Raw genomic sequence first — 23,857 nt, 5'->3', positions numbered from 1 at the left:
GGAAGTGTTTATATAGGTTGCCATGGAAATCACGACCTTAACGTCGTATATTGTGCAGAGGATTAATGGATGCCAGAGTCGCCATGGCAACCCTTATCCACTGTATCCGTGGATTTGTGTATGGCGAAAGCGTTGTTTCACGCTCTGATGTTTATTTCCTTGAGGAAAAGAGCGAATAAACAAGGGACCAGCTCGTAACCTGACACCAGTGCTTTTGCCCTTTGGTTCTCTATGGATTGGAAGCCTTGATAATGGGTGACTTTAAAGGACTAGATCTAATAGAGGGCCAATTTTGGAAGCGTATATTTTAAAATTGTGCTCATCAACTCCCGCGGAGTATCTTAGGCTGGTTTCCTTGAAGGGCCAACTGATAATTAGACAGGGGTTGTTGCATATAAAAACTAACTCCCAACCAAAATGTCAACCTTTGGACCTTCTTGGATGCACAATTGGAAATAACCCTAAGTGAAAAGGAGTGGAATTTGATAAATTGACTGCTAGGTTGTATGAGGATATTGGTTACCTGATTTAAAACGTTGCACCAGGTTACCTACACTAAAACACTTGTTTACAAGTAAACTGAAGAACTGGGACTGGACTAATAACTGCTCACACTTGTTTACACTATGTAGCTATAAGTATGTATCTAATGTCACGCACCGGTATCTTCAAACCCCAGGATACCTTAGACAAGGCCAACTTCCTCTGCAAATTTCCCTTGATGCAAGGTTAAAGATCCCAGTTTCACATAGGACATGTTGAATATGTAAAATACTGGGGGTACTGGAAACCGCAAAGCACTAATTTACTGAGTGCAAATTACTTGGCTCGGCACACATGACCATATTGGCCAGATTTGGGCAAAATTATGATGTGATAAAACATGACTATTTTTGGAATTTTTTCATTAACAGAGTCGAATAGTGTCAAAATGGCACTATAATGGCTGTGGTGTGTTATTGCAAAAGCACTACATAATGCTAATGCAGGGCAATTCGAATAATGTATCAGGCCTGAAGAATTTTCCTCCTGCCCTGACCTTACCTGCGTGTGATTGGTTTTACTCTATATGGAAAGTTGGCCTAACCTAACTTTGAGTCTGACTATATTTTACAGTATGCATTTTAACTTAGATTATAGAATTGACTGATCTACAGTACCGAATGATTAATGATTGATTACAGCGATTTTAATGCTTTTGTTGTGCTATTTATTTTGTTGGCTGCTGATTATGTTTAGTTGGATTTTAGCTGGTTTTATTTTTATTGTGTGATTCATAAGGTATTTGAAATGCATTTTAATTGTGTTATAATCCTCAGTATTTGAGCAGTATGGCAGTTGGTGCTGAATTAGAACATTTGAAATGTGAAACATGAAATACGGAATATGAAATAGGTAGTAATATGTAACATGGTAATGGGATTTACAACTGTAATAATTGGTAATTATAAAATGTGTGTTTTTAGTATTTGTGTTGATAACAATATACCCCTCTTTTGGAGTGCTTGACCAGCCCACGTTATGGTCTCTCACATGTGGATATATTGCTTTAGTAGGACTGGATTTATCTTCATCTGATCATCATTGAGTTAAAAAACCCAAATGTCTCACCCATGTGCCAGTACCATGGGTGTAGAGGTCGTGCTCAATATATAATATAGAACCTGAATATTCTCCTAAATGCTTGTGTAATATTTGTTGCTTGCTTTTAAATATGGCTATGGCCTGTTAAACTTTCAGAGAAATGAACCCTCACATAATCAAACATCTTGACTCTTAAGTGACTTCCTCCTACTTAGTTGTAAAGTGGAATACATCCTGTTGTTAAAAGGCATAGCTGCAGATTTATGGGTGTTGATTTTCCAGCCCAGTGATGACATAAAATGGTTGTATTGCATATTGCGTTTTTGCAAATGACAAGGTGACTTGGCTATCAATACAGTGTTGTCAGCATATGCCAACCACGAAATCAGAACTTTACAAGGTTCTCTGTACTGTTATTGCAGATATCACCTTTGTGGGTAAAGTGTGTTTGTTAACAAATTAAAAAGCTAGTTGCCCTCAAACAACCCAGATGGACTCCACGCTTAACTTTAATAACTAGGTTGGTGGCATCATTGTGGGCTGATCGGCCAATGGCTGTGAGTAGGGGGCCATTACTAGCCAGAGCAAATTGGAGGGGATACCTACATTTTGCAGAATGACCCACAATTTAGCACAATTAACCGATGTTAATGATGATGGCTGTTGTGGGAACCATGTCTGGTGCATAATTGATATTTAATTTGTATCGCGCTCGCGCACAAGTGTTTCGGAGCGCAACGAGGCAAGGGAAGGGAACAAGGGAAAACAAAAGAACGATCTTTACTAGGCCCAGTGACATTGAGAACGCGCATGTTCAAGGAGAGGGAAAGGGGAAAGTGCATGGGGCAAAGGGGAAGGGGAAAGTGCAGATCAAAAGAATAAATAAATAAATAATAAATAAAACTAAAAACAACAAACAGTGGTAGTGCAGCCAGCAAGTGGCAAGTGCTAGGTTTAAGGCAACAGACAGGGTGTGTCTGATAAGTGCAGAAGTAGGGGGAGGGGATTGTAGTGTTACAGATACAGACCCCAGTGCAAGGGATTGCCAGGAGGCAGTGCAGGTGGGTGGCACAGTGAGCAGGTACCTGGGCCTGAAAGTCAGTGGGAAACCAGGTGCATGATGTCGAGGCAGAACAGATCAGCAGGGGAGAAGAGGACCAAAGGCAGAAGCAAAGAGGAAGGTCTTGAGGTGCTTCCGGAACCAGTGGTGGTTCTCCTCAAGTTTCAGAGTGGCAAGGAGTCTTTTCCAGAGGGGGGCTCCAGCCGAAGAAAGAGATCTACCCCCAGCTCGTTTCTTTGAAAACGATTGACCCTGAGAGAGCTGGAGGAGAAGGAGCGGAGAGCTCGGTAGGGAAGGTATTTACAGAGGAAAAGCTGAAGGTATTTTGGACCCAGGTCCCAGAAAGCCTTGTGGACAATGCAAAGGGTCTTGAATTGAATCATTGCAGCAACTGGGAGCCAGCGGAGGGATTTCAGGGCTGGAAAGATATGGTCCCATGGCATATGGCCAAGGACAAGTCTCACAGTCCTGTTCTGGATAAGTTGCAAAGGGCAGAGAGTTGAAGCAGGTAGATTTAGAAAGAGGCTGTTGCAGTAATCCAACCTAGAGAGAACCAGGCCTTTAGAGACAGTGAGCTTCTGGACGAAGGAGAGGAAAGGCAGAATACCTCTGCGGAGGTGCATTAGGAAGTTTGACATTTTAGAGACATCAGAGATGTGGGCAGAGAAGGAAAGCATGGAGTCAAAGATGACTCCGAGGTTCTTAGCCTTGCAGGTGGGGGTAGGAGGAGATTTAAGGGAGGCCAACCAGAGAGTGACAGGAAGAGGGTGAAGGTGTGCCGATGAGGAGGATCTCTGTCTTGCTGGTGTTCAGGCAGAGATTGCTGGCGGCACACCAATCCTGAATGGCAGATAGGCAATCAGAGATGAAAGAAGGAGAACAGGTGGCCGAGGGAAGCCTAAATATGTGTTGAGAGTCATCAGCATAGCACTGAAAATTTGAGCAGAAACTGGCAATGCAGTGGGCGAGAGTTGCCGGGTATTAGTTGAAAAGCCAGGTTGAGAGGTTAGACCCCTGGGGGACACCGCAGGTAGAAAGGGTGATAGAGGAAAGGAAGGACCCAAGTTGTACCTGAGTGGGTCGATCAGAGAGGAAAGAAGTCAGCCAGGCCAGAGCCTGATCAGTGATACCCAGGTTGTCACAGAGACGGTTGAGCAGGATGGTATAGTTGATCATATCAATGGCAGAAGAGAGATCAAGTAGGATGAGGACAGAGGGGATGTTAGAGTCAAGATTGGAGAGCAGATCTTCACAGATGTTAAGGAGAGCCGTTTCCGTGCTTCTGGCAGCTCTAAAGCCAGACTGATGGTCGTGGAGACAACCAACAGAATCGGAGTGGAGGTTAAGCTGCGAGATAGGCCAGTTTTTACAGGAATTTGCCCAGAAAGGAGTGATGGATATTGGGCGATAGTTAGTTGGGCAAGACGGATCTGCTGTGGGTTTCTTGAGAAGAGGGTGGACAAGAGGGTACTTCAGAGGGGAGGGGGAGGCTCCAGAGGTGAAGGGGTGGTTGCGGAAATCAGTCAAGACAGGTGCAAGGGTATCAATGTGGTCCTTGATGGTTTTGGAAGAACAGGGAAGAACCTGTTTTGAAGAGACTTTCATAGATCGGACTTGTCTGGAGACCTCATCAGGGGAAAGGAAGAGAAAGAGGGCGGGGGGGGGGTGGATGTAGGAGGGACAGAGTTCACAGAGGTAGAGGGGAGATGAGGGGGAGGGGATGAGAGGGTGGACAGGATGTCCTGGGGTTTTGAGATGAAATGAGAGGCAAGGGCTGGGCAAAGGGCCTGGGTGGTGACAGGAGCGGTAGAGACTGCAGCAGGATAGGCCAGCTCCTTGCAGATTTGAATGAGTTTGGCCGAGTTGTTAGATGCTGCAGAGACACTGGTTTGGATGTGGGCTCTCTTCTTAGTGTGGACAGAGAGTCGGTATTGCCTTTGGAGCAGGCGGCAGGCCAGTTTGTCAGAGGATGAACAAAAAGCCCTGCATTTCCTCTCAGCCACCCTACACTTACGTTTAAGTGTAGCTGGGTCAGAGTAATACCAAGAATTACACTTGGCTTTGGCCTTCAAACAGATCCTCATGACAGGGGCAAGAGCATCAAGAGTATCGGAAATAGAAGAGTAGAGCATAGACAGGGCTTTGTCAGGATGTGAGTCAGCCAGAGGCAGAGGGGGGGAGAGAAGGTTGCAGCAAAAGCCTCAACTGACACACGCATCATGGGCTGGATGTCCGAGAAGGTAGGTGGCAGTGTTGAGGTTGGCCTGGCCTGGGGGGAAGAGAAAGAGAGATGGGAGGAGAATGTTAATGTTAAAGGATATTTTTACCGCGCACCATCACCAGTGGTCCCCTGGTGCTCTGGCAGATCAGAAAAGGGAACAATGGGTAGGTTGGTGGGAAAGAGCAGGAAAAGTGCAAGAGAGCAGTGGTGTGCTGTTGGCAGCCTCAACCCGGTTAACACCATCCCCCGGGCTTGGGGTGCTTTCCGTTCGGTAGCCGTCATGTGCTGTTGTGCGAGTCTATGTATGGTTTGTTTTGTTGTTGCGGTGTAGTGAAGTTTGTGCGGTTTGTTGTGCTATAGGGTTGTGGTTGTGTTTGTTTAGAATTTGAGAGGTGTATGCAGAGGGTGAAATTGTTAGTGGGTTGGTTATTGGCATTGTTGCTTAGAAGTGATGTGCTAGATTTCTGTCATAAGTCTCTCCCCTTCTCACCTGTTTCTGTTGTGTACTTGCAACCTTCTGTGATTTCTTCTTCTTTATGGTCCGGGATTTGTACAGACCCGAACGCCGATCTTCGGCGTCCAGCGTGAGAGTAGCGGTTCAGTTTCCAGGAGTGTTCCAAAAGTCCAAGGTAATTCCAGGAAGTAATTAAGGTATGCTCGGAGGCACAGAGGACCGTGAATCGAGCGTGGAAGGTTTTCCAGGAGATTGGGGAGGAAAGAAAACAGGAGGGAATTCAAGGGACTGGGAACAAGGAATCAAGCGAGAGCCCCGATCGAACTCCGGCTAAGCACGTCCGACTACAGGTAGCAGTAGCGTTGAGACGCGCAGGGCCGCGGGGGCATGTCTCTTTTGTAGGATAAGCAGCGTGGAATGGAAGGCATAGACTGATCCGGAGCATTCTGTTCCGGGCGGCCATGTTGGAAGGATAACTGCGTGCAATCCCCTGCGAGTCAGGGACCAGGAGGTCCAGAAAGAACATAGACGACGGTTCATGACAATTTCCACGTTGCGGCACATGTCAACATTCACAACTCCATCCAAGTGCAGCATATGCTGACACTCACAACCTGTCTGGGTGTGGCACTTGCTAACCTTCATGATCCTGTCTAGATGCGACTCAGGCTAACGTTCGCGATTACATCTAGATGTGGCATATGCTAAAATTCACAATTCCATCTAAGTGTGGCACAAGCTAGCATCCTTAGTTCTGTCTAAGTGCGGCACATGCCGACAAACATAATTCTGTCTACGTGCAGCATTTGCTAAGCTTCATAGTCCTGTCTAGATGGGACTCAGGCTAATGGTCACGATCCCATCTCTGTGTGGCACATGCTGACATTCACAATTCCATCTAAGTGTTGCACATCCTAACATTCACAATTCCATCTAAGTGTGGCATATCCTAACATTTACAATTCCATCTAAGTGTGGCATTTGTTAACCTTCACAAACCTCTCTAGATGCGACATAGGCTAATGTTCACGATTCCATCTGAGTGCGGCACATGCTAACATTCACGATCCTATCGAGGTGCGACGCAGGCTAATGTACACAATTCCATCCAAGTGTGGCACGTGCTATCACTCATAATTCTGTCTAAGTGTGGCTTTTGTTAACCTTGACAAACCTCTCTAGATGCGACATATGCTAATGGTCATGATTCCATCTGAGTGTGGCACATGCTATCATTCATAATTCTGTCAAAGTGTGGCATTTGTTAACCTTCACAAACCTCTCTGGATGCGACATAGGCTAATGTTCATGATTCCATCTGAGTGTGGCACATGCTAACATTCATGATCCTATCTAGATGCGACGCAGGCTAACATTCACAATTCTATCTATGTGTGGGACTTGCTAATCTTCACAAATATGTCTGTATGGGACGCAAGGCAACTTTTACAATCCTGTCACGAATAGAATCAGGCTGATGGTTGCAAAGCTATCTAAGTATGAGTTGTGTAAGACAGTTATGGAGCCAGCGAGGGTCCCGAGAGTCCTGCTGGATATTCCAGCGCCATGACGGTACAGGGGGGCAGGGGGACCATATACACACGCTCACCTCAGTGCCAGGATGGAAAATGGCACAGTGTGCATGTGTGCTGGGGGCTAGGCCCTCACCAGCACACACGGGAGAATTGGCCAATTGGAGCCATGGGGAGGTGGGACAATGAAGGGGGAAGCTGCAAGGCAGCTATGGAGCCCGCGAGGGTCCCGAGAGTCCCGCTGGATATTCCAGGGCCATGATGGTACAGGGTGAAAGGGGGACCACATACACATGCTCACCTCAGTGCCAGGATGGAAAATGGCACAGCGTGCACGTGTGCTGGGGGCTAGGCCCTCACCAGCACACACAGGGGAATTGGCCAATAGGAGCCATGGGGAGGCGGGACAATGAAGGGGGAAGCTAGAAGAGGGAGTGATTGCTCCAGGAGAGAGGAGTGGTCAGAGGGATGGAGAGGGGTAGGTCAGAGGAGATCAAGACATCAAGTGTGTTCCCTGCAGAGTGAGTCAGGCCAGAGGGGAGGATAGAAAGGGAGAGGGAACCGCAGAGGTCATGAAAGAGTACAGCGGAGGAACAAGGAGAGTCTAGATGGATGTTGAGGTCTTCAAGAAGGAGGAGTTGAGTGGTTGATGCCAGGAGGGAGGAGGAGAGGTTGCCCACTCAGAGAAATGTGGTGATCTAACCAGGAGGCCGGTGCACAGTAGCCATGGTAAGAAACTGGCTAGGAGAAAAAGAGAGAGAGCCTGCAAACAAGGCATTCGAAAGAGGAGTGTATTTGTCCGTGGGAATGATAGAGGCAGGATCCACCCAGGAAAGATCAGGGTTACACCCCCTCCAGAATGGGTGGTTCTGGGTGCAGAGAGGATCTTGTAGCCGTCAGGGAAGAGAGTGCCAAAGCTCGTGACAGAGCTGGCCATGAACCATGTCTCTGTGAGACCGAGGACATCGTGGTCAAGTTCTTCCAGGAGGTGCCAGATGTCAGAGTTGAGAGTGGCAAGATGAAGAAGGTTGTTTTGTTGATAATTACTAATGGTTACCTTTTGTTAAACATTCATTTTGCTAGGATTAGGTAGAGATTGAAACATGCAGTTGGTGTGCAGTTCCCAATTCCTCCCTAAAGCCTATTTGAGTAGGGACCAGTTTTTTAAATCACCTCAACCCATTTCTGCAGCAAGGTTAAAATATTATTCTCTTGAACACACTATTTAATAAAGAGAGGGGTCTATAACTTTCAGGATTAGTCCTATCGCCCTTTTTAAAGAGAGGTATTACAAGAGCATTTCCCCAAAACTTCATAAATGTGTTCAAAACACATTAAGGAAGAGGGGAAATCAAACATCTTAATTTACTTGAAAAAATGATCTCTGATCACCAAAATGGCCGTCTTGTTTCCATTGGAGATTTGGATATGCGAGTGTCCAGGAGACTGCTTTTCGAAACCTATTTTAGAGCCGTTTAATGGGTTTTTCGTTCATTGTCCTTGACGATGCAAGGGAGGTTGACGATACGACAATAGTTAGAAGGGTACAGGAAATTCTGCTAAGCTTTCTTGAGGAGGGGAGACCCTATGAAATGTTTCTTCTCTTTTTTCTTTTCTTTTTTTTTCAGTTGGTTTGGTAAGGTGCCCTCCTGAATATCTTGATGACGATGATTGAGAGATTGTGAGTTAAGTGTTCTGCTAGAAGGATTGGAACAGAAGCCTGTCGGTGGTCAGAGGGGGGACCAAGAGTGGCTCATGGTATAATGTTCTTTTAGGTTTATTCAGAGTAAATGGTCCAAAGTTCCTAGGAGGCGGAAAGGAAGAGATTTTGATTTTGAGGTTCTGAATCATGGAAGCAAATAAGTTTTGCAATTGGTTATGTAGGTCTTGCGGAGGAAAAGGGTGAGCTAAGTTTGATTAGGTTATATATTACTTTGAACAGGCCTATTGTATTTTTCTCAGATTTGTCATCCATGATGTGGATGAAGGGTTTATTTGCTCTCTCGTGGATAAAATAGGGATTTTTGTCAGCCAGGAAACTAGATACTTCCCAGCATTATTCTAGCTGCTGACACCTTCTTCTGATTTCAAGGGAATGTTTGGAGAAAGACAATTGTTCCAGGTGTGAGAAGGGGTTTCCAGGAGTTTAGATATAGGTGTGGCAAGCCCACCGAGATTTAGTGATGGGTGCAAGATGTTTTTCCAGCAGAACCTTGGGCTTAAATCAAAGTGCTGAGGTGTGGGGGGTGGGAGGGCTGATTGGTGAATGCAGCCAGTGATAGGGTGCGCCAGGGGCAGAGTAGGGTGGTCTGTCATGGCAATGGGAATTTAATAGGTCATCCATTTGAAGCTTTTCCAGATGATAAAAACGAAATCTTAACACATGCCTGTGATTTTGTGACGCTGTTACCTTTTTCATTTGTTTTCTCTGGGTACAGTGCATCCCAACCATTCAGCTTGGAAACAACCAACTGGGGAGCGACCGAAAACAACCACCTCTTGACAGACCCCACTTTTCAAGAGAAATGGTATGGTGGTCAGGATTTGACTCTATGACAGGGGTCTGCACCCTGCAGCTCTCCAGATGTTTTGAACTACAACTCCCAAAGTCCCCATTAACTATACTGGCTTGGGCTGATGTGACTTGTAGTCCAAAACATCTGGACAGCCAAAGGTTGCATATCCCTGCTCCATAACCTACCCACATCACGAAGTTCCTTTTCATGTCAATGTGTTCCTGGCAGAACTATAAACCTTTCCGGAAAACAATAAAAACTACTATCCTTCTGGCAGATTAACCTCTTAAAGGAACACAAACTGCGACCCACAAAACAGTATCCTGACAGAGAATGAGTACACGAGCTGTGGTTAGTTAAAGAAAAACACACACATTTTTAGGAAAGGATGTCTTTTGACCTCTGTTTTCCATAACTACATCTGGCTGGTCATTCAACAAACAGTGATTGAACAAATGTAAAGTATCAGACAAGAATGTTTGATCCAGTACTTAGAACAATGCATTTATTTATCGCAATTAAAAACAACACATTATTTTTAACTGCAAAGGTGGGAGGACACTTCCCCCACCGACCCCCACCTACCCCCATCCTACTTTCCATAAACATCACCCCAACTCCTGCCCCATAACTCTTTCATAGTAAAGAAATTGCGGTAAAGAAATGTGTTATTTATACCTATGTCCAACATGGCTGGGCTCATGTTCTATGAACACGTAATGCAAATTAATGACGTAAAAGTCTTTCATTCATTTACGTTGCAGCTCATATTCAATCATTTGTATGGTGGAGAGAAGGAGCAGTACGAGCATGGCATCGAACGTGTACAATTACAATTCAACCGAGCCTGTCAGAGAGGGTTTAATTTTATTTGTGAACTGTTCACAAAAGAAAATTAAACAGTCTACGACATGAGAGCTCTCAACTCACATGCTTTTGGCGGGTGTCAACCGCCTTGCAAACAGCGTACTCACTCGCAAAGCCTCCTGCACGCCCATCGTTTTAATGGGCCTCTCACCCGCCTAAAATAAAATCGGGTGTTTTCACCCGCCTTTACGACACAAATAGTTGAGAGCTATGAGAGCATGTCAGAGAGTGTTTAATTGTAATTGTGAGCGCTGCTTGCCATGCGGCGATCACAATCCAAAGCAAATGCTGCCTGGCATGTTAGCATGCCAGGCAGTGTTTACTCACTTTACACTGCGGAGTGTAAATGTGGAGGACAAAAGGCGCCATGCACACTTGTATGCCGTTTACATTACATTGCAAACTTAACGGCTCTGTGCTGCCAAATTACAGGGAACTCATATGAGAGTCCTGGTGAGTACATAATACCCTTAGGCAGATTTTCAAGAGAAAGGACTTCACCAATGGTGCACCCAAGACAGATGCGTAATTAGCCAAGGGAAGCTGATTTCATTTAATCAAGTAAGGAGAATGATTTTCCTGCCCGATAATGAAGACAGACCAGATAAACATTTGCCAAGAGGATCCTCCGGAAGGCTGGTGTTTTTTTAAACCTCAGTCAGATCAAAACTACATGCATCACTAAGCTTCCAATTAATGAATGAAACTGTAATGAACACATGGTTATTTTTATGGGTCAATGAATTAGAGGATGCAGGTTGTTATGATTGTGAACAGTTCAGCAGCACATGTTTATTCAAGTACAATGGTAATAATATACAAGTCCAAGGTAAAAAAGACTTTACTGAAAGGCAATCAACATGTTTATTCAACTTTGTGGTTAGTCTAAAAGCAGAAATCCATGCAACCACAATAAACTAGACAGAGGGAGTTACCTCCATTGCAAAGATAAGATATTATGGCGTCATGTGAAAACTAAGCTAGTTCCACAAGCAGGGCATGTGATCTGGTCAGTCAATCCTAGACATGCTTTTAACAGAATGAATGTCCATGTTCTAATCAAGTCATCTTAAAAACATCAACAAACAAACATGTTTCCCATACTACATGGGGTGAGAACAATAAAGTGCAAATAAAGTGTGATGTGTCACATATATCAAGAATATCGCACATGTATTCAAACTTATTTTTTGATTCCTTAATAACATAATATGAACAGCCAATATCCATGAGCTTATCAAGACACAGCTTTTTTTCACAGCCTGGTCCTCAGAAATTAACTGCTGTTGTAGCTTAAGATTCAGCAAGAGCAGAACATCTTTGCATGATCACTTCATCTAATACCAGTTTGTGGAAGCAATCATAAACCGCATGTCGTCTGCTTTCTTTTTCCCCAGCTGCAATTGAGGCAAGTCTGTATCCTCAACTTTCTCCTGAGTTTTAGTTGTGGTAGGAGAACTGTCCAACTTTGAGACATGACTGTTGTCTTCTTTGCCTGTGGGATTCTGGATGGTTTCCAACTTTTGTTTAGGGCTCTTTTTTGTGTCCATTTCCTGAAACACAAAGTAATAGTAATAAATATATCACCAGCTAATCATTGCCTAAAAATTATTATGAAAGTTGAGTTTAATAAATATTTCAACACACATTGAATTGAGGCCCTACATTTATTTAATGTGGAAATTGTGTTAAGTGTTTTAATCTGTTATTCTTCCCATTTATGCATCAAACATGTCATACATATTGTGCTCCATTTTCAAATAAGTCTCCAATTAAAAAAAAAAATATATATATATATATAAAAAAGTATAGTCTAAAATGTCTTCCTTCAAAAATGCAATTCAATGTGATCAGAGGATCAAAAAATCTTCTATTAGATGTATTTCATTCCCAGCAGCCACATTCCAATAATAAATAAGTAAATAATATTAACACTAAGTTTATGTTTCTCTATAGCACTTGACAAGTTCCTATTGCTTCCAAATATTGCAATATGTGATGTTATTATCACCCAGGTCATTGTTAACTACTTTGTCAATTTCAGGAGGAAAAAGGGCCGAGTCAGCTACGCATGGATTTGAACTTTTATATGCATGATTTGCTGGGATCTTTCAAGCTGATCTGTCATATTGGCTAAAGTAAAGAAAGCATTAAAAGGAATCAATATTAAACCTTATATAGTCAGCAACAAATTACAATATCAACAGTTCTTCAACCTAAATAATTCACATAACTGTGTACTAGATACTGAACAAGGTGACAATACAAAATCAAAGTTTGTTTGTTATCTACTGAAACAGCCACACTTAATCTTTGGTCTTCATGAAACATTAATTATATTTATATTTCATATTTTCAAGCATTTAAGTATTGTCTACTGTGATGACGTCCCATGCCTGGTCCGTAAAGTAGGTGTCGCGTGACTTAAAGGGCCATAGCCCACCACCTACAATGAGGCAATATGCCCCGAGGTGGCGGGCCCACCCTATGGGTAACGGACTGCTGCCCAAGTTAACGAGGGCGGCAGGCCATTAACTACATGGTGGGCCCAGCCACCGAGGGGCATATCGCCATTAGCATCCGGGTAGCATGCTACGTGGTGCTAATGTTTTTTAAATTGAAAGTATTTTCTTTCCGTGAAGGAGACGCCTTGCAGCGTCCCGTTCACCGAGAGAAAATACTGTACCAACATGGCTGTCATGGAATAGAAAGGCGTGGATCCGTATGGAGCCCCTCTCCCATTTCCAGGGCGACCAGAGCGGGGACGGGAGCAGCAGCTAACAGGTAAGTGAAATTGGGGGGAGGGATTAAAAAAGAGTGGGGTCGGTGGGGGGGGCGAAGGCGGGCAGGGTAGCTGACCATCAGGTGGCATAGAAAGCGTGCTTTAACTGGTAGTGTCAGCCCGCATTCCTAGCCACCTGATTGGGTGGCTCCCCTGCCCAGGGTGTTAATGGGATTTAAGGACCAGGGACGGTATGTGGAGAATCATCTGGTCTCACTAAAGCCTCAAGGGTCCACCACACGGTTCATGCTGCCGTTACTGCTCCTATAAGAAATCAGACCCAGAGTACTGGGGTTAAATCTTTGGGCCCTGTAAAACCAGAATCAGGGTGTCTGACCTGTTGTGTTGACAACTAGAGGTTTACCAGAGTAGCATCAAACAGAGACCTGCTTGTTGCTGCATGGAGACGGAGCAACAGATTATGGAGCAGGCGGAGGTTTCTCAGCTCCAAATGGGACGCTCACTCTGTGTTTTCCCATGCACATACGTAACTCCGGCAGATTCAAGATGGTGGACAGGCCCGTTAGAGGCCCGACCTGTGTTCGGAGGGAAGACAACACAATTAAATTGGACAAACCTGGGCATGTGAAGCACAGGAGGTCCAGCCAATTGCTGAACAGGGATAATTATAATACTCTGATGCAAGTCCTTACTTAAAGCCTATTCTAGGGTGGAAAGGCTCCATTTTAAAATTCCATGGAGGGAGAATAGTGTGGAGTTGCAGAGTAGTGACCGGGAGCTTCGAAGTGGAGGAAGATTTGGAGGTGCAGGAGGAGTTTCAGGTGAAAAAGGAGTTGGCAGCGCATGAACATTTGGAGATAGTGGTTACAGCTAGCGGGAGAGGAGGGAGTAGAAGAGGTTGGAGGAGGTGAAGGAGGGGGGGATACAGAAAACCCTCAGAAGAGAGGAAGGCGATACGTTGAAACAAGAGCTAGCTTGAGGAGAGGAGAGAAAGCAGAAATGGAGAAAGTGGGGCCAAGAAGGTAACTAAGAAGCACACGGGGAAAGCCAGACAGAGTAAGCCAACACAAGCCTATTCTTTTTTTGGGAGAAGTGGAGAAGGAACAAACATGTTCGCTGAACATCGAGAAGCCTGCTTGAGAGTTAGCAACAAGGTGTAGCAAAAGGCCCACAGGCACAAGTGAGGGACCAGTTGGTGAAGATGGGAGTAAGACTGGGTTGGGCAGTGCTAGGTTCTGAAGTGTAAGGTAGGGAAGTGAGCCAGAATCCAATCAGGCGTTAGGCAACTCTCCTGATTGCCCTCACTTCTGGGAGACACTGCAGAACCTGATCAAGAAGAACCTACAGGTTCAACAAAAGTACCCGAGACATCTTGGAACCGCTATCCACCTATAACAGGGTAAGGCAAGTCACCCACCAAGGCATCATTCAACAGAACAACTGTGTAGAAGAAACTGTGAGTGACAGCGGAGACAGACCCAGAGAGACTTTTGGAGAACTATTTTGAGCCAAGAAGACTGTTTACCATTCAACCTCTTGAGTTGTGCAACAATGTAAACAGTCCTGAATAAACCGTTAAACACAATCCCTGAGCGATGTGTTTTGTAGCATTCACTTGGCTTCATGGCACTTTATATATTGTTGAACAGCTCCTTACAATTCCGTAGTTATGATCCTGTGGACCAAGTGCCACCAACTGCTCCATGATGAAGGCACTGGGAAACCCAGGGGGATCCCTTAGGCACAAAAGTCCATCACCAGACTCAGTGTTTACACATGAACAGACTGAAGCCAGGACCCCTAAAAGCCATGGTTCTGAAAACCTTAGAATGTCATAGACCTCCCAGGATCAACAAGAAAAGGGTGGGTCGTCCATCGACACCAGGGACAAGAAATACATAAAAAAGACTAAACTGTGTCGGATGGGATGAGTCCAGATAATTTTTTCAAATCATATTGTTACAAGTGGAGATGCAAAAAGCTATTAAGTGGAGGTAGCCATCAGCCAAAATTGCACAGACGAATTCAGCAATACACAATGTATTAAATGCATGAGAAAATACTGCAAGTAATCAAAATAGATCCAAAAACATCATAAGGAATATATGTGTGTAAACAGCACATACATTGCAATGGCTACAGAGTTTTAAAAGTTTGAAACTGGCTTTATAAATGACAAAAACATCTCTCTCTGGAAATGATTTAACCCCAGTCCATGAAAATTAAGGAATGGCCTAGTGTCGGGTTTGTGTGTTATTTCCCATCAATTGTACATAATGATCTATGGTCAAGTAGCTGAGGCAAAAATCCAAATGCATGAATGTCTTCCTGACTTCGGAGCTCAAAACATGTTATAAATAAAATGGAAAAACCACAACAGGTTTTGACATATTTGTCCCAATTTGCCTATGCCATGTCTTCCTCAGGACTGATTAATAAGATCTTCCGACCAATCAGATCGAGATAAACAAAACAAATTGAATGTGGGTTAACGACAAACCTGTGCTATCTCCACTTAATTCAAAGTCAAATAAGTATTCATCCGCGCAAATTAACTTTTCAACCAATTCTTGTGTGACTATGTTAGGAATATGAATCACATCACCCTCGCTGCCCATCCTTGCTTAGGAAGCAAAACATGATATGCGTGAATTAACCCCCTCACTATATCATGTGACTAAGTCACAGCATTAATAATCCTGCACTTGTGAAAAAAAGTTCAAATATCTGTAGGGTTTCATGTTAGGCAGTGAAGTAAAGAGATTTCTCTCTTTGGCTCAATTCATGTAGATGCTGAAAAAATGAATAATGAAACGCTGCCCCACAGTATTTCTAAACACCAACGCATGTGCAGGTTACCTTATTTTATCAGAGACATCTCCCCAAACGATGTGACATATTAGCCTATATGCACAAAACTAAGAACAACTAGAATGCACAATTCAAATATCTTGTCTATAATGGGCACCATCAAAGGCAAAGAATCATAAAATTGGCATGAATGCGGGCCTATGTTTACTGTGACGTTTCACAAGGTGTTGTCACTTCTCCCCAAGGGTGAGCCCTTTTCCATGAGGCTAGGGAGGTGCGGCTGCTGCCCAATAGTGTCAGTAGGGGTGGTTTAATGCCACAGGACCACATGCAGAGGGACTGCACCTCTGGGCAAAAGGACGATCGCCTGGTGTACAGCACATTAAATGTTGTCACTCCCCAATATTCCCTAGCCCTTGCCACTGTTCAGAACCACTTCATTGAGAGTAAACCCATACACTGTTGCAACAACGGAGATACACCTAAAGTCAAAAGTACCAGGATGAGGAAGACATGAAGGCCATTGACTGTGCTAGGAATGGTATGAGGTGGCCCCATGGGAGGAACTGGACACAAAGTATAAAAAGTAACAACAGACTATAAAAAATGTGTGAAGCCCAGCTATGTCAAGCGCAGTCATGTCAAACCCCAGAGTCTGGCAAGCAAGTGTGGAGGTGAACTAGCACAAGAGATCCAGAAGCTGCCTCAGGACCAGAGGGAAGAGGACACAGGTGAAGTGCTGCGGGAGTCCGCCACGAGTTCTGCAGGAGCGAATCCGGGCAGAAGACCAAGCCATAGAACAGAGCCACGGAACAGATGGGAGCATTACCGTGCAGCCGATGGAGCAATGGCAGTAAACCAGCAGAGACAGAGAGAAGACCTGCGGTCCCAGGAAGTCCCAGTGACTTACCACAATCCCACAAAAGGTAACTGAAGGTATGGGAGGACCGGAGTGGGTGCAAGGTTGGAAGGGTGGCTGGTTCACACAGTTCCCTCTCGGATCAGTAGTGGGAAGTCCGCTACTGGGAATAATCAGAGCAGGGTCTGGGACCCGAAAGCAAGTACTGGGGGTATTAGAGGAAATCTTCCTCATCACAGTCAGAGAGAGAGAACCACTGACCACTAGAGAATGGTCTGGAACCCAAAAGCAGATACTGAGAGTATTAGAGGAAATCTTCCTCATCACAATGGGAAACAGAGAACCACTGACCACCAGAGAAGGGTCTGGGACCTGAATCTAAATGCTGAAAGTACTACAGGAATTCTTCCTCATTGCAGTGGCAACAATAAGCCTACTGACCACCAGAGAAAGGTCTGGGACACCAACAAAACGAAACTGAGCAAGCAAGGAGAACATCCTCATTGCAGTGGCAGCATTACGCCTGGTGATCCACAGAGAAAGGGATGGGACTTTGCTAACAACTAAAGAGAGTGGCAAAGTGTACATCAAGCAGAGGATTGTGAGAAAGAACTGTGCCAAGTAATACTAGGAGAAGGGAGTCATTAACTAGGAGTTGAGTTAAAGAGCCAGAGAACGTGAGTAATTCCCCTTGGCCTTGTTGTGAACTGTGCCAAGCAATACCAGGAGAAAGAAGGCATTCTCCTGGTCCCGAACTGGGAGTTGTGCTAGAAACATCAGCTGAAGGGAGTCATTCCCCCTAGCTTTATTGGAAACTGTGTAGATTTACACCAGGAGAAGGGAGTCAATCTCCCAGGCGCAAACCTTGTATAAGGGTTGTGTGAAACCCGCAAGCCAGGGGAAATGACGAATTCCCTCTGACATTTCTGTTGCAAGAAAACATTCTTTTGGATGCTATCCAGGCAACAGGAAAAGAGAGATATTCTCCTGAAGAAGGAACTTTCCAAAGTTTATCCTTTAGTTATAATGTGAGGGATAGAAGTAGGTTGTGACACAGGACGGTGGAGTTTGTTTCGACTGACATTCTTGTAGACCCTTTAGTATTAGTTTTGAGTCAGGGAAACCCCTCATAGAGGTAGGGCTAGATAGATTTTTGGTACTGAAAATAAACGTCTATCACGACCAACTTGCAACCTTTTTGCCAACTTCCTTCTCGGAGATTTGCATTGCACCACAGATAAAGTGAAGGCTGTAAATCAATTAAACGGCACCTAGTTGATGCTACTCATTCTGATCATGGAGTCCATCAAAAAAGTTCTTAGCTGCCCCCATTAGAGTCCCTTTAATCTGTAAATAGAACAAGCTCTTAAATGGGAAATCATTTTGCTCAACGCTATCTAAAATAGCTCTATAATGAATAAAGAAGGTAATGAATGCGGTGCTTCTCTCAAGTCTAAATTGTCTCATTACTCTAAGGGCCTCTCTGAGAAGTTCCACCATAGTCTGTCGTTTAAATATGCATACAATGTTTCTTTGTTTGTTCTTCGGCTGATAGCTACCTCCTCTTAACAGCATGATAGCTTTTTGCATCTCCACTTGTGACAATATGGTGTGAAAACATTATCTGGATGTATCCCATCTGACACAATTTGGGCTTTTGCATGTATATCCTGTCCCTGCAGTCGATAGGTAATGGGAATGACCTACCTTTTTCTTGTTATCTTCCAGTGCGGCTTATTTTCAGAGAAGATGTTTTCAAAATAACTATTCTATTAAGAATAATTTAGGTGTACTGCAATTGCTCAAATACTTCAAAATGGCAGCGCAAGATGTTTTATAGTTCTCAGAGGAACAATTAACAGATGCCATTAGTGGCCCATCGTTTTAAAAAAAAATGAATAGTTTCGATCGAGTGGTAGCACAAAAATGGCCAGTGATTTATTATTAAGACTCAAGAAGAATCATTTCAGGAGCCAAATGCATAGTGATATGCTAAAAGAATATTTGAGGGGAAATATCCTTCCTATAGGACTACAAGTATGTAATAAATTGTGCAGATCTTTAGGTGATGTTGAATATAAACCCTTTTTCTCACAAACAGCCATGAAGTTCTGCAAGATTGGATTTTGCTTACAGTCACAACTGCACAAGAAGTGAGCAATACATTTGCTCAAGAACTTGAAAGAGCAGAACAAGCATTCCTTACAGACACCACTGTACAGAAGGCCAAGGACAACGTAGAAATGATTGAGAAACAACAGGATCATCAAATCCATTACTGGCAAAAAAATTGATAAATAAAAAAAAGACCTAACAGCCTTTAACAAAGAAAAGGATTATACACACTTGAATGCACACTATGTAGGAACTTCTCATTGGGTCGTAATAATCAATTCACTAAATCTGAATTTTTAGGTCACAGAAAATGATGGGTAACGTTTTCAGAAAGATGGGTTCGGACCAAGAACACAATTCCAACTATAATGGGGCTTATAGGCATTTTGATAGACCTTTTTTAGAACAAAGATGCTACAGACAAAGTCCAAGAGGGGATTCCCTCCTACAAATGCCAACATCGAATAACACAGAAACTCAACCCAAAGGTTAGACATTTCCCCAACAGAAGGCGAGCATTTCGGAGATAAAAGAAGCCTCAGCGATCTTTAATATTTAATCTAAAAATGTCACTGAAATAAACTTTCATTGTTAGACAAAGGTCTTTCATTTGTTCCTATGCACAGTATACCTAAAATGACATAAGAAATAGAATTACGACAATTCTTGAGTAAGAACAGACTTCCTGATTTATTGGGCAATTGTGCTGACTCTGAGCAGACTACAGACATCATGCCTTTTTGACCGAAATCCTCCTTTGTCCCACCTAACAACATGCTCTGTAAGAAAGTAATGCCTTTTGAGAAAGCAATTATTCAGGGTTTTGACCGTATATATGACTCTAATCAAAAATCAATTAAATTAAATTTCAGTCAACAAAAAGATTATATTGTCAAATCGTTAAGAAACGTCCAGAGCATAGTAATCAAGAATGCAGACAAAAGAGGGTGTGGGGGAGAGGGGGTAGTTATTCAAGATGCCAGCAAATATGATACAGAGGCATTAAGAAGTTTGGATAACACTGATCATAACTGTGCCCTTAATGGTGATTCAGTCAATTCATTATGAGAAGAGATCCTTCAAATCACTCAAAAAGGTCCAGATCTAGGTTTCCTTAATAATAATGAGCCTTCTTGAATGAAAAGAATCCTAAAATTCCAGTCTTCTATATTCTAATCAAAATCCACAAAATCATTCAGACTGTCGGGTTGCATCCTTATGTGGTACGATCTAAGAACCTTTGGGCACATTTATAGATTAGTCTCTGAAATCACTAGCCCATGAGACAGCGAACTTCCTCCCTGACTCGAGAGATGTCATCAACCTGATTGAAGGAACTCCTTCTAATGGTAAAACAGGATTGTGACAATGAATATAGCGGGACAAACTAAAACCAAAAAATTGATGCATGGAAGGTTTGGAATAAATCTTTCTGCGCCATTGCAAAAGGTGTTGAGTCATATGCAAATCAGTCAGCTACTGCCGCCAATGGTAACAGCCAAGCCCAAATTGCTAGACCAGGTCCTCTCTGCACAGAAACACAAGCAACTCGCAACATATTTTGGCGTTGTAGGGCCTCCTCAGTGAGGTGCAGCTTAGTTCCCTATGGCGCAGCGAGCAAGGGACCCACATCTGGGCATACCCTCCCTCACAAAGGGTAACATACTACAACCACAAAAGTGATGGGTGGAAGGTTTTGAATAAATCTGAACCACTGCCAATGCTCTGGGCAACTTTCCATACCACCGTTTATTAGCCCGTCTGTGCCATTGAAAAAGGTGTGTTTCGACCAGCAGGTCGTTCTCAAGGCCAATAAGTTACTGAGGGTTAATCCCTAAATGGTTTTGTAAGGAAACTTCATGGATGAAGAAAAATTGTTGCAGTTAATACGGACTGTTGCTTCTTAAGTAAATCCGAGGAAACAGCCCATTTAATGTGTGGTTCAAATGCCTTGTGAAGAATAAAAGTGCTGCGCATTGGCCAGTTTTTTCAATAAATCTTTAACAGAAAAACAAGGTTCCAATACCTTGTGATCTAGTGTTGGGTTGAATCCCAAGTGAAGGTCTGCAGACAACAGACTGCAGGCAACAGTCCGTATTAACTGCAACAATTTTTCTTCATCCATGAAGTTTCCTAACAAAACCATTTAGGGATTAACCCTCAGTAACATCTTGGCCTTGATAACGACCTGCTGGTCGAAACACGTGTTGGCTGTACTTGAATTAAAACCACCCTTCACATACTTGACAGTTTCATCTATCATTTTTGAACTTGTTATGAGATTGGAATTTCATTTAGAGAGCATTGAATACTATGATTTATTAATCTATTTGCACAGTACGACTATACACCATAACTACTTTGTATATCACTATTAGAGGCATCAAGGGGAACCTCATGTATAATTTCTGCTGCATTCAGATATGATTTAAGAAAGTTGAGTGCACTACATCCAGTTTCTCCCTTGCTCTAGTTACTTGTTTAAAAGCAGGTCTCTGGGACTTGGAAAGCAGAGTCGACCACTGGAACGAAAGAACCGAAGAGGAGAGGAAGAAAGAGGACTGCTGCAACTCCTGGACGACGGTGAAGCCCTGATGCAGGTACGAATTGCCTGAAACTCCGACGACAGAGAAGCCCTTCAAGGTTAACTTCTTCACTTGAGTTTGGTGGGAACAGCCAACTCGCAAGCCACCTGAACACCATCCTATTCTGGTCGAATTTTCTTCAGAGTGCTGTTGAAACCCGGATAGCCAGAGGGAAGGAAACCAGGGGGACTTTAAGGCACTCACACCTTAAACCGACGTCTTGGTTACAGCTTTTGGCCTCTTCCTTGGGCAGTGCAGGAACCTCCCGACGTCCTTCTTCTTGTCCCCACGACTGAAGCTCAGGAACAGCGAGATCTGCTCGAACTGCCAGGAACAACGGCCTCAGCTACAGCTTTCTTCATTTAAAAGGTACTGTGCAAACACGGTCCGGAAATCTTTTCGGCCATAGAGAAAGTGCGTGAAACTTTCCTCAACCACGAAGGCTTGTCCTTCCCTTAACATTCATCAAACTTTTCGCTTAGCCAAATCCTTTAAATATCTGTGGCAAAGACTTAACCGTTACATACCAGAACTGTGCTAACCTATACAAAAGACTCTGAACCATTGACTTTGGCCCAGGCCTATTGAGAAGAATTTCTGGTTGTATTTAACTGAAACCCTTTGCCCTGCCTATGAATGTATTTGGGCTGTCTATTCTTATAACCTTGTCTTTTCCTCCCTTTTCTAAGTATCTGAAGTGCCATGTTGCTCCTACTTCATTTTTGAGCTAAACTTGTTCAGTTACTTACCGGTTTGATTTTTGTGGTGTATTAGTGTCTGATATTGAGCTGCTTGTGCTAGTGTAATGTTTTACAAATGATTGAGTAAATAAATGTAAATTATTTTACTAAGAACCCTTGAGCAAGTGTTTGCTTGAATCAGTGTATTGGTCCTTTGTGTAACTTGTTCTACTGCTCACTTAAACTCTTGAGATAAGTCTAGCTGCTCAGCCATCGGTACCACTTTACTGTGTAGTACGGGCTTGTACCAAAGGTGAAATTGTGCTTACACTTGTAGTCCTAATTACCTGTAGTGTTCCCAAAGGGTACTGCAGGTGATTCTGCCTAACACCCAGTAAGTCCAAAACATTCTGGGGGGGACTGCCCCTTTTGCGGTGGTACCAAGCCTAATTTGCATATGGTCTTTCCCCTTCTATGATTTCTTGGCAGGCTGAAGAATGATGGTCTGGAGGGTTGCCCAGAGGAATGCCAGCAGTTAGGATTAATTCCAAACCTTCCAGCCATCACCTCTTATTTTGCCCAATGAATATAGCATCCCTGCATTCCAACATTCCCCAGGGACAGACCCTTAGAGTAAAGAAAGACTATTTAGACTTGAGAGAAGCTCTGCATTCGGTACCTCCTTTATTCATTGTAGAGCTATTGGATATAGCATTGAGCAAAACGTATTTATGATTTAAGAATGTATTCTATTTACAGAATAAAGGGACTCCAATAGAGGAAGTGTTTGGCCCTAATTGTGGTAATTTGTACATGGCAAAATTTGAAGACCTCTATATTTTGACACATACTAATCCATTTAGACCAGTGATTACATTTTGTAGGAGATATATTTATGGTGTCCTGAGTATTTGGAATACTCAAAGGGGAACGATAGATTAATTATTCATATGGATAAATGGGTTGAATGCAAATTTTAAATTCACCTCTTCGATTAACAACCAAGAGATTTCTGTTCTTCATTTGATCCTTAAAGATTTAGGGGGAAAGTTGGGAGTGAGTTTCCACAGAAAATCGAATGACCGCAAAACAACACTGCATGAGCTTTCATCCCAAAGTCCTCAGAGAAAATAATCTGTAGGGCAAATTTCCTAGAGCAAGATGCACTCACGATCACCAAGGCTCCCAATATCATGCAGCCTCCTGCTATTGTTTCCTGTGCCCTTAGAAACCTCTATTACAAGCGACAAGGTAAGAGTGCCACCACTCATCTTCCAACCTCCACCCACTTCCAGCCCCTATAGGATGCCTCTCACTCAGCCACACTATTACTGGTCCCTCCATTTGCATTAGCAAAAGTGGCTTGCCCAGTACGCTTGCATATGCCATACATGCTCGCAAAACTTTTTCCACTTCAACCTTTTATCCAACTGCTAAGCTTCACAACTATGCTATGACTGCCACTGACCCAGCCCCCTCTGCACCACAACTAACCACATTGCCACCTTCACTAGATTGGCTGCACACCATACTATTGCTCCTACTCCCCAACCTACTCCCTTCCTGCCACCCTTACTCCTCCCTGGCCAAAGCCATCCATACCCCACCATTGACACCATCTTCGCAATTAAGGCCTGCCTCAGACCCCTAGTTACAGACTCTGAAAACCACCCCACTCTTCCCTTTATTCTGCTCCTACATTGTGTTCCCAGATCACCCCTAGCTGTTAGCGATACAACCTCCATTTCATTTGAATAGCTACAATGCCCTAACAAGCACATCATATTTGAGATCAGCTAACACCCCCACCCACACCCTTTCTACCTTCAC

At 43.6% G+C, this 23,857-nt stretch overlaps 1 long non-coding RNA gene across 1 annotated transcript in view; it reads right to left on the bottom strand.

Moving 5' to 3' along the window:
* Positions 1 to 10,992: 10,992 nt before the first annotated feature.
* The window catches only part of LOC138581127 (uncharacterized), a 196,786-nt gene continuing 183,921 nt past the window's right edge, over positions 10,993 to 23,857 (bottom strand). The window contains exon 2 of the long non-coding RNA XR_011304448.1: positions 10,993 to 11,787. This is a non-coding gene — a long non-coding RNA (uncharacterized lncRNA). The remainder of the gene's footprint in view (positions 11,788 to 23,857) is intronic.

The sequence above is a fragment of the Ambystoma mexicanum genome, chromosome 3p, assembly GCF_040938575.1.
Source record: "Ambystoma mexicanum isolate Mex_15411 chromosome 3p, UKY_AmexF1_1, whole genome shotgun sequence".
NCBI classification, from domain to species: Eukaryota; Metazoa; Chordata; class Amphibia; order Caudata; family Ambystomatidae; genus Ambystoma; species Ambystoma mexicanum.
The sequence above is the reverse complement of the archived record's forward strand: the minus strand, read 5'-3'. Positions and strand labels throughout refer to the sequence as shown.